The 18,000-nt window shown below is 33.3% G+C and overlaps 2 long non-coding RNA genes across 2 annotated transcripts; both read right to left on the bottom strand.

The window, feature by feature from the left end:
* Nucleotides 1-1,817: 1,817 nt before the first annotated feature.
* On the bottom strand, nucleotides 1,818-3,503 carry LOC112419207 (uncharacterized). The gene is made up of 3 exons (XR_003009361.2): nucleotides 3,391-3,503; nucleotides 2,252-3,302; nucleotides 1,818-2,151 (listed from the first exon to the last, which is right to left on the bottom strand). It is a non-coding gene; the product is annotated as an uncharacterized lncRNA (long non-coding RNA).
* Nucleotides 3,504-17,051: 13,548 nt separating this feature from the next.
* Nucleotides 17,052-17,650, bottom strand: LOC25486631 (uncharacterized). Its single transcript, XR_003009306.2, has 2 exons — nucleotides 17,419-17,650; nucleotides 17,052-17,323 (listed from the first exon to the last, which is right to left on the bottom strand). It is a non-coding gene; the product is annotated as an uncharacterized lncRNA (long non-coding RNA).
* Between the last annotated feature and the right edge of the window lie 350 nt (nucleotides 17,651-18,000).

Here is an 18,000-nt window from a genome sequence, read left to right as displayed (position 1 = left end):
GGTAGGCGGCGGTTCCGTCCTCATATCTCTTCCACAAAAACGTTACAGATATGGGCTTTTCAGTGCGTTCGGGTATGTTATCTTGGTTTTGGTTTGAAAAAATTGTTGCTGCTTTCTTTTTGGAGGTGGTGACGGTTTTGGTGTTCTTAGTGGACTGAATTTTTTATTTGGTTCTGCCTTCAAGGTTGATGTAGTTCAAGGTTATTGGTTGAGAATCCATTAACTTTGGTTGTGCTTTGGATAGTGCTTGAAAGGCAATGCTTATGCGATTCAGGTTGATTCGTGGCCGTAAACTTGTTATGGGTGGTTCATCGCAACAAGTGGTTAGGTACGTGGAGTTTCTTCTATGATGGCGGACAATTTCATCTACGTTTGATATAGAGAGAACGCCCATACACCACTTTCTTTTGCAATCTGGTTTTGCGCCCCGAGTTGGGTTCGCTGGATTGTACATATGGTGGATGAGATTGTTCGCTTCATATTTAGTTTCTTCGTTTAAGGTTTTTTGTTAATTACCCTTTAAGGGTTCGTCCTAAAAAGTGTAGCTTAACACCAGTTGTATTTCCCTTTATGGGTTGTTTTAGAGCTGCCAAAACGGGCTAGCTCGTTGTTTGCCGGTGTTTTTGGTAAACAATACGGGATAGTTTTGATTATTACAAGAAAGACCAAACCAGAGATCCTAGAACATGTTATGCATTTGTTTTTGTGCGTTCATCAAGTTCATAGGTTTCTTTACGAACAAGTCGAGACCGTGAGGCGTCTTCCGACAGAAAAACTTAAATTAACTAAGTGCGGTCTCTGTAGATACAATATTTTCATTTGTTGATAAAAAACCGACATGCTTACCATTGTGTTGATGAATCCCCAAATCATATTTCATCAAAATGACGTCGTTATTGGGGATTGTGTCTAATTCGTTTGATTTTAGTTTATAAAAATAAACAGACTTTGAAAATGGTGTCGTTGTCAATAATAGTTTGTATTAAATGTTTATCACCGAGGGTGTGTGAAAATAAAAGAGGAGATTTGTTTCAAAAAGTTTTGTGTTGTAAATCAAGTGTATGAATGCTCCTCTGTACAAAGGCCACTTTGATTTAAATGGTCATACAATTGAAAATTCTTTTATAACCAAGCCTCATTACAACCCTTAAAGACCTTAATGATCTATACTTTAATATTTTCTAAGTAATATGCTTGGATGATTTCAAAACTTGATCAAGATATTAGCAAGATTGTTCGATGTGAGGTCAAGCCCCCCTCATGATCTTTATATTTAATTATCTACTTACAAAGAAGTGTGTTAGGTGGGATTTCTTATTAATTTTGTTATTGGCTTGGAATTTACCAAATGAATTTTGTGTTTTGAGTAAAGTTCACATTCATGGTCAGATTCCAGGCTAGTGGTAAGCATAAGACTTGCCCGTATAGTTCAACTTTTGAATCATGTATTTCAAACAACTCTTTCAAAATTGATTGATTTGCTAGAAATCCTTGTGAATCATTTCTTGATTCAATCAATTATCTTTTTGAGGCCTTTTGTTTGAGGAAAAACAAAGTTCTAAGTTGGGGGGAGTTGATAAGTGTGAAATTACTATTAGTTTTAATCTCTTTTAATCGAATAAATGTATGACTAGGGTTATGATTCATCTTTAGGGGACAATATCAGAACTTTCATTTATCAAGGCAAGGTCACAAACTAATATCAAACCAAGTTAATTCCAATAAAGAAGGTACGTAGGATTTAAGGATACCCTAATCATCGTTAAATATCTGAATTACAAATATAATCTTGCATTATGCAAGACATTTCAAAACTTGCAAAACCATAAACTCTCTTTATTGCTTTTATAAACAAATAAATTATGTTGATTGCTAAGTTCTTGAAAGCAAACAATTGTAAAAACACTTGCAAGATATATTGAATATATGCTATTGTGATTATCAATGAAATATAAGTACAACGGAATATAATAAAATGAAATGTTCGATATATCTTAGCTGATAATAATTAAACTATATTCTTAGAATTAACACTATACTTAATTAACTACCTCACGCAGTAACAGTGATTCCAGAAGCAGTTAGTAACATTCTTAGGAGGATGACACAACTTTGGACAATCAGAATCAGAATGGCAGAATTCACCAAATGCTGTGATGTAAAAACAAGAATAAAACAGTGTCATTACTCATTTAAACTGACTCAATTTTTGTATAAGATTAATAACAAAAATATAAGAAAAAAATCATACCGTAGATTTCAGCGACAATAGCTGATAGAAAAAAGATCATATACACAAACTTGAAAATTTTAGACATGATGATGATATTTCAATATGTTTTGATCACTCTAATTAATTAATTAGTTTTAAACACTCAGAGAGTCTCAATAAACACTTCCGCCAAATTTCTACCAAAATAAAAGCCACTTCCGCCGATTAAAAAATATTATTAAATGTCTTTTTAGGTACATTAATATAATAATGTTTGTCTTATTAGCCGCCCCAAGAGGTTGCAAATTAAACAGATATTCCTCAATAGGCTTCAATATTTTTTTTATATTCTCAAACTTATTTTTGTTTACATATAAAATCAATTATCATGTTAGCCAGATTCGATAGATAGGCGATTAAACTTTTAGGAGACAGCTTTTCAGCTAATCGAAGGTAAGGCGATGTTAGAACAGTCGAGTAAGGAAAGTTGATTCTTTCTCAAAGTCATTAACTCAGTTCATGGGTCATAAGAGACTTAGGCTAAGTCGAAACATAATAAGACTCAATGACACGAGAAACCCACGTTCCTTGGTTTTAGCACCATCAACCGCACTATGACCGTGGTTATAAGAGAAGGCCATGATCATAGTGGAGCTGTGCACAAAGATCATGACCACGTCGTGAATAAGGGAATAACTACACAACCTAAAACAGTCATGCCTAACGCTATACTAGAGAATTTATGGAACCTACAACTAAGGAGCATAATTTCTTCTTCGACGAAAATAGCTTGAATCAAAGGGAATAGCACTTGAGGAAACTCATCCAAATCTCGATTAAAATTCACGCTTCCATTGACAAATTTGACATGTCCAGTGGGACAATATGACCATTACCATTGAAAAATTATCTTCCCTCAGTCAGGACAATGTCTATTGTATGCATTGGAGGTCTGGAAAGAGTCTCAACAATATGAAACAACCACCATCTTCAGCAACCAGAAAGTCAGTGCAGCCTTGACTTAAGGATCTTTCGCAAACGTTGGGAGTGCCAACATATATGGATCCTTCTAGCGTTTCAGAGGTATAGCCTGTCAAAACATCATAGAATTTATTAGTAATGACAACGTCTTTCATTAGACAATATATTAACATGGGATTAATGACAATCTTTCATACCATATTTTTAGAGTCAAATTTCGGTAATTTAAGTCTTTTTTAGGATTCTTTGAGTTGTAATTTAGAAGTGAAGTATTTTTATGGAAGTTTGAACATAAAAGGCCAGAGTCACATGAATTTAGTGCAAGAAATATATCCATCAATAATATATATATATATATATATATATATATATATATATATATATATATATATATATATAACTAGAAACAAACTCGGCACTAAGCACGGGACTGTGATCCGCACGGGTTGGACGTCGAAGTAGGGGTCATATGTTAAAGCGAATTGCAATGTTATATGCATTTAGAAGATAGAAAAAAAATTTAACGATAAAGATGGCGTTAATGATAATAGGGCAAATTACATTCACCTTCCTTCAAATTTTCTTAAACAAGACAAGCACACCGTCTAATTTTATATAATTTCATTTCAATAACCTTCCAGATACACAATTTAATTTCAGTCATATTGGTTTAATATATCTTGTTTCTGTTTTCTCCTTTGGCAAAAAATTTTAATGAGGTTGTTTTCTCGCAATGGAGAAACAATAGCAATTGTTTTTACCAAAAAATAAAATCAAACATCGCCAATTAAAGAAGAGACTAAAAGAGAATATAAAAATGGATGGACATTATTATTACATAATACAAAATCTGAAGAAACAAAGTATGAAGAAAAGCAATGCCTTGCAGTACAAGTTACTTAAAGTGTAGTACAATAGCTTAAGTATAGTAGTACATTCTCATATTAGACAGTACAATTCCTTTGTATAAATAACCTGATGTACACTCTTTTCATAATTCAATGAATCAGTTTCTATCTTTCTTTGATTCTTAATATGGTATCAGTTTTTCTCTCTCTTCTTGAGAGAGTTAGTTACGATCTAGATCTAGCTTCCGCCATTGATGCTTGTTCTTCAAGCTTCAAATTTTCCTTGATTTTTTCTTGAATCTTCGTGATTCTTCTTCATTTATCCTTGTTTCGTACTCAATTCTGTATTGAGTTACCCTTGATTTCTTCAATCACATTTTTTGTGGTTTTTCAATTTTCATCTTCTTTGAAGCTTTTGAAGCTCTGTTTTTGCATTCTTTCCTCTTGAACCATGCCTCCTCGTGTAGCTCCGGTTGTAGTTCCACGAACTAACACCGATTCCGTCTACTATGTCCATCCAAGTGAAGGACCAAATTCTATGACTGTCACTCCTCTTCTCACCGGCTCCAATTATCTCGCTTGGAGTCGTTCGATGAAACGTGCGCTTGGTGCGAAGAACAAATTTGCCTTCGTTGATGGATCCATTCCGATCCCTGATCTTGATGATCTGAATCGCAATGCTTGGGAGCGCTGTAATCATCTCATACACTCTTGGATTTTGAATTCTGTTTCTCTGCAAATTGCACAAACAATTGTTTTTCATGAATTCGCCATTGATGTTTGGATTGAGCTTCAGAAGCGTTTTTCTAAAGTTGATAGAATTCGTATCGCTTCTCTTCGCTCTTCCATCAATAATCTCAAACAAGGTGCTAAATTTGTACTTGATATTTCACAGAGATGAAATCTCTTTGGGAGGAGCTCAATTCACATCGTCCTATACCTATGTGCACTTGTCCATATCCATGCCGTTGTGAATCTATGCGTGCTGCTAGAGAATTTCGCATGGAGGATCAAGTAATTCAGTTTCTCACTGGCTTGAATGATACTTTCTCAGTTGTGAAGACTCAAGTTCTTCTTATGGATCCACTTCCTTCAATCAACAAGGTTTATTCTATGGTTGTTCAAGAAGAAAGTAATAATACTGTAATTACTCCTGTTTCTAGTGAAGAATCTAGTATACTTGTGAATGCATCAGATGCTAGAAAGTCCTATGGACGTGGTAAACCTTCTTCAGGACCACCTCAATCTAAGAACAATTCCAGATAGTGCACTTTTTGTCATAGGAACAATCACACAGTGGATTTTTGTTACATGAAGCACGGTTATCCCAAAGCAAATAAACCTCATGCTTCTTCAAATGCTGTTGTTAATGAAGGCATTCCTGATTCTCAGAAAGATGGTGAAGGATCTTCCATTATCTCTCAAACTGGTCTTACTCAAGAGCAATATGGTCATCTGGTTGCTTTACTTCAGCAATCATCTTTGGTTCCTCAAGCATCTACCTCAAATCCTGCTAGCACCAATCATATTACTTCTTCCATTCCATCCTTTCCCTCAGGTATAAATACTGTTATCTCTTGTTCTATACATACTCAAAATAATCATTGGATTGTTGATTCAGGTGCTAATGAGCATATTTTCTCCTCTTTGCATTTGCTTCATTCCTTTCATAAGATTAAACCTATGCATGTTACTTTACCTAATGGTTCCACTGTGATTGTTCACTATGCTGGCACTGCTGTTTTTTCAGCTTTTTTCCATATTACCAATGTCTTATATTCACCTCATTTCAGAGTTAACCTAATTTCTGTTTCCAAACTTTGCACTATTTTGTCTTACCAAGTCAATTTTTTGCCTGATAAATGTCTGATACAGGATATGAAATCCCAGAAGATGATTGGTTTGGGTAATATTTGTGATGGTCTCTATAGGCTGAATACTGCTTCATGCAATCAGAAGTCTTTTGTTTCTTCTTCCACAAGTCTTTGTGCTCCAGTTTCTTTGAAATCTTGTAATTCTGTTTGTTCTAGTGTAGCTATTTCATGTATTCCTTCCAATGCTATTTGGCACTTTAGATTAGGACATTTGTCTAATCAAAGATTGTCCAAAATGCATAATTTGTATCCTTCTATTTCTGTTGATAATAAAGCTACTTGTGACTTATGTCATTTTGCTAAGCAAAGAAAATTACCTTATCATTCCAGCCAATCTATTGCTAATTCTAAATTTGAACTTCTTCACCTTGATATTTGGGGTCCTTTAGCTCAAACATCTGTTCATGGCCACAAGTATTTTCTAACTATAGTTGATGATTTTAGTAGATTCTTATGGGTCATTTTACTTAAAACCAAAGCTGAAGTTTCTTCACATGTTAAAAATTTCATTCACTTGATCCATAATCATCATCATGTTACTCCAAAATTCATAAGGACTGATAATGGTCCTGAATTCCTTTTACCATATTTTTATGTTTCAAAAGGCATCATTCATCAAAGAGCTTGTGTAGAAACACCTGAACAAAATGCTAGAGTAGAGAGAAAACATCAACACATTCTCAATGTTGCTAGAGCTTTGTTGTTTCAATCCAAACTTCCCAATGTTTTCTGGTCATATGCTGTTTTGCATTTAGTTTTTCTCATAAATAGAGTTTCAACTCCTCTTCTCAAACATAAATCTCCTTATCATGTTTTATATGATTCATTGCCTGATATTCATTCTTTTAAAGTTTTTGGTTGCCTTTGTTATGCTTCTACACTTCAAGCTCATAGAACAAAATTACAATCTAGAGCCAGAAAGTGTATTTTCTTAGGTTACAAGTCTGGATTCAAAGGTTCAGTTCTTTTTGATTTACATTCCAGAGAAATCTTTGTTTCCAGAAATGTTGTTTTTCATGAATTAATATTACCTTACAATTCATCATCATCCTCTTCTTCCACTAAAGATTGGCAATATTTTCCTACTCCTTCCACTCATTTTTCTAATTTTGAGGATCCTGACTCTTCACAATCACCACCTTTTCTCACACCACCTGCACTCCCCACTCCTTCACAACCTACATCATCACCTCCTAATGTCTCTATACCTATTAGAACTTCCATCAGAAATAAAATTACACCTGCATATCTACATGACTACATTTGCAATGCATCTGTTTCTTCTGCTAATAACAGTACCAGTCAATATCCCCTTTCCAATTTTGTTTCATATGCTCGTTTATCTAACACTCATTCTATTTTTGCTATGTCTCTTGTTTCTTATACTGAACCAAAATCCTATGATGGGGCAATCAAACATGACTGCTGGAAACAAGCAATGCAGATTGAACTTAATGCTCTTGAACAGACTGGCACTTGGAAGATAGTGGATCTCCCTTCATCTATCAAACCCATAGGGTGCAAATGAGTTTATAAAGTGAAACATAATGCAGATGGCTCTATTGAGAGATACAAAGCACGTTTAGTTGCTAAGGGATATAATCAGATTGAAGGCCTTGACTATTTTGATACCTTTTCACCTGTTGCTAAGGTTACAACTGTGAGATTAGTTATAGCTTTGGCTTCAATCAATCATTGGTTTTTGCATCAGCTAGATGTAAACAATGCTTTCCTTCATGGAGAGCTTCATGAAGATGTTTACATGATTGTGCCTCCAGGTGTTGTCCCTTCAAAGCCAAATCAAGTTTGCAAATTGTCCAAATCTCTCTATGGCCTCAAGCAAGCTAGTAGAAAATGGTATGAAAAGTTGACTAGCCTGCTCATCAACAATCAATATATACAAGCTACTTCTGATGCATCCTTGTTTACTAAGACAACTTCTGATAGTTTTACTGCACTACTTGTTTATGTTGATGATATAATCCTTGCTGGAAATTCTCTCACTGAAATTAATTTCATCAAGAATGTTTTACACCAAGCCTTCAAAATCAAAGACCTTGGTACTTTGAAATATTTTCTAGGTCTTGAAGTTGCACACTCCAAAAATGGTATCTCTCTTTGCCAGAGGAAGTATTGTCTGGATTTGTTACAAGATTCAGGTTTACTTGGCTCAAAGCCTGTTACCACACCTTCAGATCCATCCATTAAGCTGCACAATGACACTTCACCACTCTTCACTGATGTCTCTGCTTACAGAAGATTGGTTGGGAGATTGATCTATCTCAACACAACTAGGCCTGACATTACATTCATAACTCAACAGCTTAGTCAATTTTTGAGTAAACCAACCCACACTCATTACAATGCTGCTCTAAGAGTTCTTAAATATCTTAAAGGCTCTCCAGGTCGTGGCATTTTCTTTCCTAGAGCTTCAGGATTACATATTCAAGGTTACACAGATGCTGATTGGGCAGGGTGTAAGGATACTAGGCGTTCCATTTCAGGCCATTGTTTTTTTTTAGGACAATCCCTTATATCTTGGAGAACCAAAAAGCAGCCTACTGTATCTAAATCTTCTTCAGAAGCTGAGTATAGAGCAATGGCATCAGCAACCTATGAACTTCAGTGGCTTTTATACTTGTTGAGAGATCTCCACATTAATTGTGTTAAGCTTCCTGTCCTATATTGTGACAATCAAAGCGCCATGCATATTGCAGCTATCCTGTCTTTCATGAGCGTACAAAACATCTTGAAATAGATTGCCACATTGTAAGGGAGAAACTTCAAGCTGGATTGTTCAAGCTCCAGCCAGTTACAACACATGATCAACTTGCAGATTTTTTTACAAAGTCTCTGTTTCCACAGCCTTTTAACATTTTACTTTCCAAGTTGAGGTTGCTAGACATTTACCAACCTCCATCTTGTGGGGGGCTATTACATAATACAAAATCTGAAGAAACAAAGTATGAAGAAAAGCAATGCCTTGCAGTACAAGTTACTTAAAGTGTAGTACAATAGCTTAAGTATAGTAGTACATTCTCATATTAGACAGTACAATTCCTTTGTATAAATAACCTGATGTACACTCTTTTCATAATTCAATGAATCAGTTTCTATATTTCTTTGATTCTTAATAATTATGGTTGACTAATGAAAATGAAATAATCTTTGATATACCTCTTTTATTAAATTAGAGTTTAAAAATTAAACCACATTCACTAAGGAATAGTGAGTGATCTCTTGATCAGTTTGGGAAAATGACCAAATTCTTAAGTTTGGTTGGAGACTAACTCATATCTAGTTGTTCAGGATTTTAAGAAATCTTCTTTTATGTTATGTTCCTTAAAGAATAGACGCGATAATTACAATATTCTGATTAGACAAATGAACATAATGATCACTCATATCTATAAGAAAGGAAACCATTGTGCTGAGAGAAAGGCTAATATAGGGCTCTCTTTGAACTCTTATATAGTTTGATTAGATTTGCCCTCCTTTATTAAAGAGTCTTTTGTGAGGAATCTTATGGGATTGCCTAATTGTGAATTCTGTCTAGTTTGAAGAGGTTTTGGCTTAGTCCCCCTCTTTTATTTTTATTTTTTATTATGTCTTATCTATTTTGCATTTTGAGGTTGTATCTCTTTGCTACTCCTCCTTTTTGGAAAAAAAAAAAGGAAAAAAAAATGGTTGCAAATTAAGGGAGTTCATACTCGTATAAAGAAGTTAATTGCTAAAAAAAATGGAATTAACAAGGCTTAAACCGTGTTAAATTATAACGGAAGAGCTTGTCATTTTCATAGCTAAATAAGGGAGATTAATGTTTTGTTAGTAAAATAGAGGGGGTGCTTGTGTTACTTAAAAAGACCTTAAGGGAGGTTAGTGTAATTTCTCCATGATTATTTTTTTGAAAGATTAACCTGCTCATGATAAAATCATTGAAATAGTTTTTATTAAATATTATAAAGTGGTTGAAAAAAAATACTAGGATTAATTGCACTTTTGGCCCTCTAACTAATTAAAATACAAAACAGCCCCCTATGTATTGGATCTTTGGCAGTTTTGGCCCCAATGCCATTTTTGACTTAGTCTTCGCTGACGTGACACCCACAATGGTCGACACGTGGCACCTCATTTAAGGGATGTGAGTTGTCAGCAAAGACTAAGTCAAAAGTGGTTTTGGGGGCCAAAACTACCAAAGATTCAATACATAGGGGGCTGTTTTGTTTTTAATTAGTTAGGGGGCCAAAATTGCAACTTTTAAAAATATAGGGGGCCAAAAGTGCAATTAAGCCAAAATATTATAAATAATCAAGATCTCGTCGATGATAAAAATCTTGTTATGAGTCCCGTGTACGAATTATACAACTATATTATTATTTAATGACTCATTGATAATTCATCCAATATTTTTAATAGTTATAGTTCTAAAGTGTATAATAATTAACAATCTAAAACAATGATTTTTATGGTACAATGAAAAATATTATTTTATAACATGATATTATGATAAACAAAGAGAAAAGATATATTATCTATACATTCCCGTGTATAATCTATAAGTGGCAAATATTTTGCAATTTTCTCAAAGTTATGTTATTTTATAATTAGAGGTTGTTTTTAGATTTAGTGTTGATTCTGGTTTTATTTTTTTTTAAATATATAACAAACAAACAGATACAATGATCTTTAAAGTGATTTTTTAAAAGTTATTACAAACATCGTAGGGCCGTTTATTATGGATTAAAATAAAAAGAATTTTGACATTCAATAATATATAGATTTTCTTTAGAGATTTTACAAAGTAATGGAAATATATTTTTCACTGATAGATAAAAACACAAGACATATAATTATAACTAATAAACATAAAAAAAATATGGGAGACACATTTGTCATTGCGTCATAAAAAAATATGGACAAATATGAAAAAACACGGGACAAATAATTTTTGATAATCAAAAATTAAAATAAAATAAAGTATTTATTGAGATTAACATACAATATCATGTCGCCTGAGCATCAGACGGGTTAACACACTGATTTTGTATCATATTGTGTTTTTAAACACTTTTGAGGTAAAATCTATCGAAGTCAATACCGAAGATTCTATAACAGTCAAACTTTATCAATGAATTTAATTGTTTTAAATGTATTAAAAAAAATTGTCTTTTTGATTTGTCATTCAAAACCTAAACTTTTTCTCTCTTAATAATCATCAAGACTCATTCTAAACAACAGTCAACAACTATCATTGAATTTAATTGTCTTAAATACATTAAATTGTTTTTTGTATGTTTCATTTATCATTCAAAAATGAATTCAATTGTCCTTGTTTATAATATTGTTTCAAAATGAGTCAATGCATCATTAGAAGAAATGGAATAACTATTTTACCAAATTAAGTTAAAGCAATGTTTGGGGAACAATGCACATAATATTAATTTGAGGGTACAATTAGAAAGAAATAATTAGTAGTACATTGAAAAATAAATGACATTCATTTTAAAACAATATTTTTTTAGGAAAGCGGAATTCATTTTGAAATGGAGGGAGTAATATTTTTTCCTTCCAGAGTTCTTTTACCAAACTGAACGTAGACTTTTGTCTCCTTTTAATTTTATGAATTATATAACAGTCAACCTCTACCAATGTATTAATTGTCTTAAATGCAATACACACGTGTACAACAAAAGTTAAGAAGTGAGTCATATCCTTGTGTTTGCCAGTGTTTTAGGCAAACTACAGGTTAGTTCTGATTATTACAATTCAGACCGAACTAGAGATCTTAGGAGCATGTTGTGCAAAGGTTTTGATCGAAAAAAGGGTTTGAAAAAGATCCACGAGATGCACTCAGGTTACTTAGAGACCAGGACGATTTTGTAAAGAAAAGGCACTATCTCTCGACATATTTGAGATTGCAAACAAAACCAACGTAAAGTAAAAACAAAAAGACAAAAGTCTTTAAGCACGTAAACTTAAAGGAAAACATAAATGCAATTCATTAAAATTAAAGGTGGTCTACAAATCAGTTTACATACATTCTGTATAACTCGTTTCCCTCGCGCCGGTAGTTTGAGTGTTGTAGAATTATGTATATGATTTGCGACCCATTTTCCAGCTTGGAAACTCTTATTTATACTAAACACCTAGATGGCGAACCACTAAACCCATGATCAGCACTTTCTCCATCTTGGACAACCGATTGCCCTACGTTCCACTAAAGGAAACCGTCTCGATGCTTGAAATCGTGCTTTCCCTCCTTCATTGCTTGACTTCGACGCGAGCTTTCTTCGACTTTGTTCCATCGAACTTCAAATAATGCGTTGGCTTGCTATTTTGACGAAATTTCCAACCTTAGAATGAAAAAGCCTTCGATTCCTGCAAAGTAAAAGGTTAAACAAATGATGACCATATTAAATGAGCATGTTGAATTTACATGCTAACACATCTTTCACTTTGTAATATATATACATGTACAAGTATTGAATTTTCTTGAAAAAATTATTGATTGTCAACATTTAAAATTTATGGATCTAATTCTCTTTCTAGCTCCTTGTTTATGCATAACATGTTGCAAAGTTTAGGTAAAAAGCAAAATTTTACTAGAAAAAGATAATTTTACTCTATCATATAGCATCAAGGTATTTTTTTTATTATTTATCGTCCGTTATTAGTTTGATTTATACATGATATAGTTGATTGTAATTTTGGTTAACGAAATTAGGATTTTGTGGCCGATAAATTTGATTGTGTTGATATCGACAAGCAACCTGCTCTTTAACACCCTTTACTGAAAAAGCACAAAATTCAGGTATAATAGTTGAACAATTTATAATATTAATTTTTTTTTATAAGCAAGGAGAAAGGACAGACATCAAGAGGCATCATCGACATCCCAACTAGGTTGGCACCCCGAGATACCTCCATCCTATGCCGTCAAACTCTAAAAAAATTATTAAGAAAAAGGGGGAAAATAATTACAAAAGGAGGGGGGGGGACTAAACTAAAACCCTCAAAGGAAAACAAATAAAAAGAAACAGAAAAAACACCAAAACAACCGAAAACAAGTTATGGAAATCTGTAGTTAGGTAAACCGCATATGTCCCGAAAGAAATCAGTCTTCATCTCATCTGGAAGAGTGTCTAGCCATATCTCACCAACCATAGAGTGACCCAAATTAGCTAATTTGTCTGCACAACAGTTACTTTCACGGAAAATGTGAGAAGAAATAACCTAAATCCCAAGATTGCGAGCATCATGCAACCTGTTACGTAACATAATAGGCACCAATAAATGGTTCGAAAAAATCAATAGAGCACTAGTGGAGTCGCTCTCAATCCAAATGTTCCTCCACCCTTTCCGGACAGCAAACTCAATAGCTAGAATAATTCCAAGAACCTCCGCATAATAAACAAACTGTAAAATTTATAATATTAATTATCTTACTTTATAGCGTTTTGAAAACTAGTTGTTATTTGATGAAAATGAAGAGAATGATATATAATGGTAACTAGCATATATAATTCAAGATTTGTAACCTTAAATTTTCATTCAAAATTACTTTATTTATTTTTAAATAATTTCAACTTCAACTATAATTCAGTTTTATTAATTTTTATTTTATTCCCTCTTCACTGCAACAAGAAAAACACGTACTTTGGGGGCTACCAAGCTAGGAAGGAAATTCACTGGTGTAGTCCTAGTTCTTAGTTCTCAGCAAACTCCAAGTTTACAACTTATCACCTAGGACCTACCCGTATTGACTTCAACCTAGAAACTCTTAGATCTGAGATCCCATCTCACTTCCCCTCAATCAATCACAACCCCTCAATCAATCACAACCCCTATAATTTAAACAAATACAATCAAAATGGAGACACACTCCAAGAAATAAAATCCAATCTTGCTTAAAAGCTTACGAGTTATTCACAAATAACAAGGACTCAAAACCCTAATAAGACTTTTATCAATCAATGGTTTTGATCCATTACAACTCGACTACAGGTCCTGCTCAGTGCATCAAGATGATACAAAGAGAGGCTCACAAATAAAACACAAGTCGAAAACCTAAAAGACTCAATTCAATACTATTGAATTGGTGAATAAAACTAGGGTTTGAGTCTTCCTTATATAGCCATTCAGCAGCATGGGCTTTTTAGTCATAGGCTAAGATAAATAAAATATTCAGCCTCCACAATATTCTAGAAGCATATATATTGTTTCCTTAAATGTCGCAACAACATTCTTAAGAATTAAGCTAAGTATAAACCACCTTTCCTTGCTTCTAGGAACACGCATCTCTTGGACCACAAGTCGCGTGAATAAAATCTTCAGTGTTCTCACGCAAAAATAACATCCAAGAAAGCGATACAAGGGACAAAATCAGGGCACACTGAATTGCGCCAACATGTTGGAACATCGTATCCAACATCTTGCTTTTTAGAAAAAATGAGGCCAACATACAAATATCCAACAATCTCCCCATTTGGCAATTTTTTGGCTAAAACAATCTTAGATCATACAGACAAACTAGAGGGATACAATCATACCTTTTTCATTTTAACACAAGAACTCATCTTGAAAGAAAGTAACAAACTTCAGCATTACTTAAAAAAAAACATCTTCAAAAATAATGCACAAGAAACATTGGAACATCACTAAGAACATCAGAGGCATACGCATCAGCGAAATAGAGATATAACCCAGCCTCACATAAAAACCCAAGGAGAACTAAACTCCCACATAATAAAACAGAGAGAAATAAACTCTCACAAGAAAAATAACATAAGAGCTACTGCCCCTCAGCAGTAAATCAGTAAAGCATACTACTCCCACTTAAGAGGCATACAAAAAAAATCAAATACCTCCTTCCTTAAAGTTGTCCATGAGTCCAGAATTTATCTTCCCTCAGGGGCACAGTTGGTTTGTTAACCCAATTCGGTGACAAACATGCCTGCTTTGGGGGCAACCAAGCCAGGAAAGAAATTCACTAGTGTAGTCCTAGTTCTTAGTTCTCAGCAAACTCCAAGTTTACAACTTATCACCTAGGACCTACCCGTATTGACTTCAACCTAGGAGCTCCTAGATCTGAGATCCCATCTCACTTTCCCTCAATCAATCACAACCCCTATGATTTAAACAAATACAATCAAAATGGAGACATACTCCAAGAAATAAAATCCAATCTTGCTTAAAAGCTTACGAGTTATTCACAAATAACAAGGATTCAAAACCCTAATAAGACTTTTATCAGTCGATAGTTTTGATTCATTACAACTCGACTACAGGTCCTGCTCAGTGCATCAAGATGATATAAAGAGAGGCTCACAAATAAAGCACAAGTCGAAACCCTAAAAGACTCAATTCATTACTATTGAATTAGAGAATAAAACTAGGGTATGAGTCTTCCTTATATAGCCAATCAGCAGCATGAGCTTTTTCGCCATAGGCTAAAAAATCAGCAGACTAAATAAAATATTCAGTCTCCACAATATTCTAGAAGCATATATATTGTTTCCTTAAATGTCGCAACAACATTCTTAAGAATTAAGCTAAGTATAAACCGCCTTTCCTTGCTTCTAGGAACAAGTGTCTCTTGGACCACAAGTCACGTGAATAAAATCTTCATAGAATCTTCACTGATCTCACGCAAAAATAACATCCTAAAAAAACGATACAAGGCACAAAATTAGGGCACATGAATTGTGCCAACATGTTGCAACATCGTATCCAACGTCTTGCTTTTTAGCAAAAATGAGACCAATATACAAATATCCAACTATATGAATTGAATGTATCTTGTATAGTTCCTGTAGTTTTTGTCTTCTTTTAATTGTGGAATTTGTTTTTTATTTAGTGATTGAAGATATGCACTCTTTCTGAATTTTGTTCTATAAGTTTTGGGATTTTGATTCTTATTTGGTGATTTGAATAAAGGAACTTTATTAATTTTGTGATTTGATTTGATGATTGGTTTTGTTTGAAAAACATGGTTCAGTTCTGCTAAGTGATGAATCTACTTTAAACATAATGTGACATAACTTTGCTAAGTGATTGATGAATTGAATTTGCAAAATTATAAGCTTGGTATTTCTCTTCAATTAATCATGTCTACGTATAAACTATGTTAATTCTCTTGTTTATTTTTCCTTTCTTATTCATCATTAGAATGAGATTCTTTTTCCATCTCTCGTCTTTGGTTTAGGACGGTATTGGATATTATTCTTCAAGTGTTTGCATCAACCATTGTTTCTTTGTCTTTTATTGGGTTAATATAGGCCTTTACCCCCTGCAATATAGGTCTCTTTTGGTTTTCCTCTCTGTAAATTTTTTTTGTTTTCGTCTTTGTAAATTTTTTGTTTGTTTTGGAATACCCTCTAGGCCAGCCGATTGTGTATTTTCGCTGATGTGGCATGTTGAGTCACATTTTTCTGATGATGTGGCGCTCTGACTGTATAATTATTTTTATTTTTTTATTGTGCGTGATTTTTTTTAAAAAAAAATTATAGAAAAATTTTTAAAATATAAAAATAATGAAAAAAATCTCATAAAATGAAAAATAATGAAAAAATAAAAAAAAATTGAAATATATTTTTTTATTATTTTAAAAAAATTCGAAATAGTTTAAGTTCCTGAACCCTAAACCCTAAACTTTAAAAATTATTAAAATTTGCCGTATTTGTTGTAACATTGAAGCTTCCATATGTGTTACTTCACACAATCTTATTCGTTTATTTTTTAATCTAGGTAATTTTAATTAATAGTAACGCTGCAACTCTTGATACATCTTTTTATTTTTAAAGCTTAACTATAAGGTAACCCACAACACTTGGAGGATACGTTGAATTTGCCGTATTTGTCAGTTTATGTCTATCAAAGAAACTGTAAGGGCAAAGGAATCTAGAATGAAATTCTTGAGATATCTCAAGGTGCTTTATAGGTTATGAAGCACGGACACTCTTCAGGTTAAGTGTGTTCCGGCCGTGTCCGACATCGACACTTGTAATTACACTGAATTATATGAGTTTTTTAAATTATTAGTTGTGTCGGCATGTCAGTGTCTGTGTCGAGTCTGATATCCATATATATCCGTATCCGTGTTTCATAGTTTATAGGCCTAGAATTAATACACAACCCTTTCAATACTTTAACATTTTTTTATTAGCTAAAATCAAACTTCATGAATATTAACACAAAGGGTGCCAAAACAAAACCCATGATACATATAACACAATATGCCTAGTTTATAAATATCATAACAATATTTTTTTTTTTAAAAAAAGAAGCATCCTTGGCTAATTAGAATATGCAGTAACAATGCCTCCAGAAGCATGTCAAAATCGTATGACGATCACATTTCAATTTCAATTTTGTACAATCAGAGTCAGATTTGCAGGGATTACGAAATGCTGTGATGTAAGATAAGAATAAAGCATTGTTGTTGAAATTGGCATAAAATATTATGTAAATGATAAAGAAGAAAATTAAGAGAAAAAAGTCTTACCGTTGACTTCAGTTGCTATGACAAATAGAAAAATAATGAGAATTGTAGCATACACGAATTTGAGAATTTTAGCCATATATTACCACATATGCATCATAGAAATGGAGAATTGTTTGATCACTTTATAATGTAAAAGACGCTTAACTTCAAAGGCTTGGTCTAAAAAAAATGTAAAAGACACTTGTTTATTTACTTGAATTCAATAGTTTTGAACACTTAGAGAGTTTCAAGAAACATTTCCATCGATTAAATGTTTCTTTTAATTATATTAATATAATGGTGTTTGTCTATTTTGCTTATTCAAATAAGACTTGCGTATGCCTTTATTTTGTATTACAACTTGTGAATGCCCTAATAGTTGTTCCAAGGAGTTGCAAACAAATATCCCGCTTTAAATTTCAATTTAATAATGCATTTAATCGACGATGGTCGAACAGACTCTTCATGTGGTTGCCACGTGTAGAACGATTTAGTGATGTCGCGGTGATTTTCGGAGATCAAGTTATTGATTAGCGTTGACTCACAAATTTAGGATTCACCATCGAGTTTTAATTTTTCCAAGGAAAGAGGAAAAAGTTCGAA

This window comes from Medicago truncatula, chromosome 2 (assembly GCF_003473485.1).
Source record: "Medicago truncatula cultivar Jemalong A17 chromosome 2, MtrunA17r5.0-ANR, whole genome shotgun sequence".
NCBI classification, from domain to species: domain Eukaryota; kingdom Viridiplantae; phylum Streptophyta; class Magnoliopsida; order Fabales; family Fabaceae; genus Medicago; species Medicago truncatula.
Note: the sequence above shows the minus strand (reverse complement) of the source record. Positions and strands in the feature narration are given on the sequence as shown.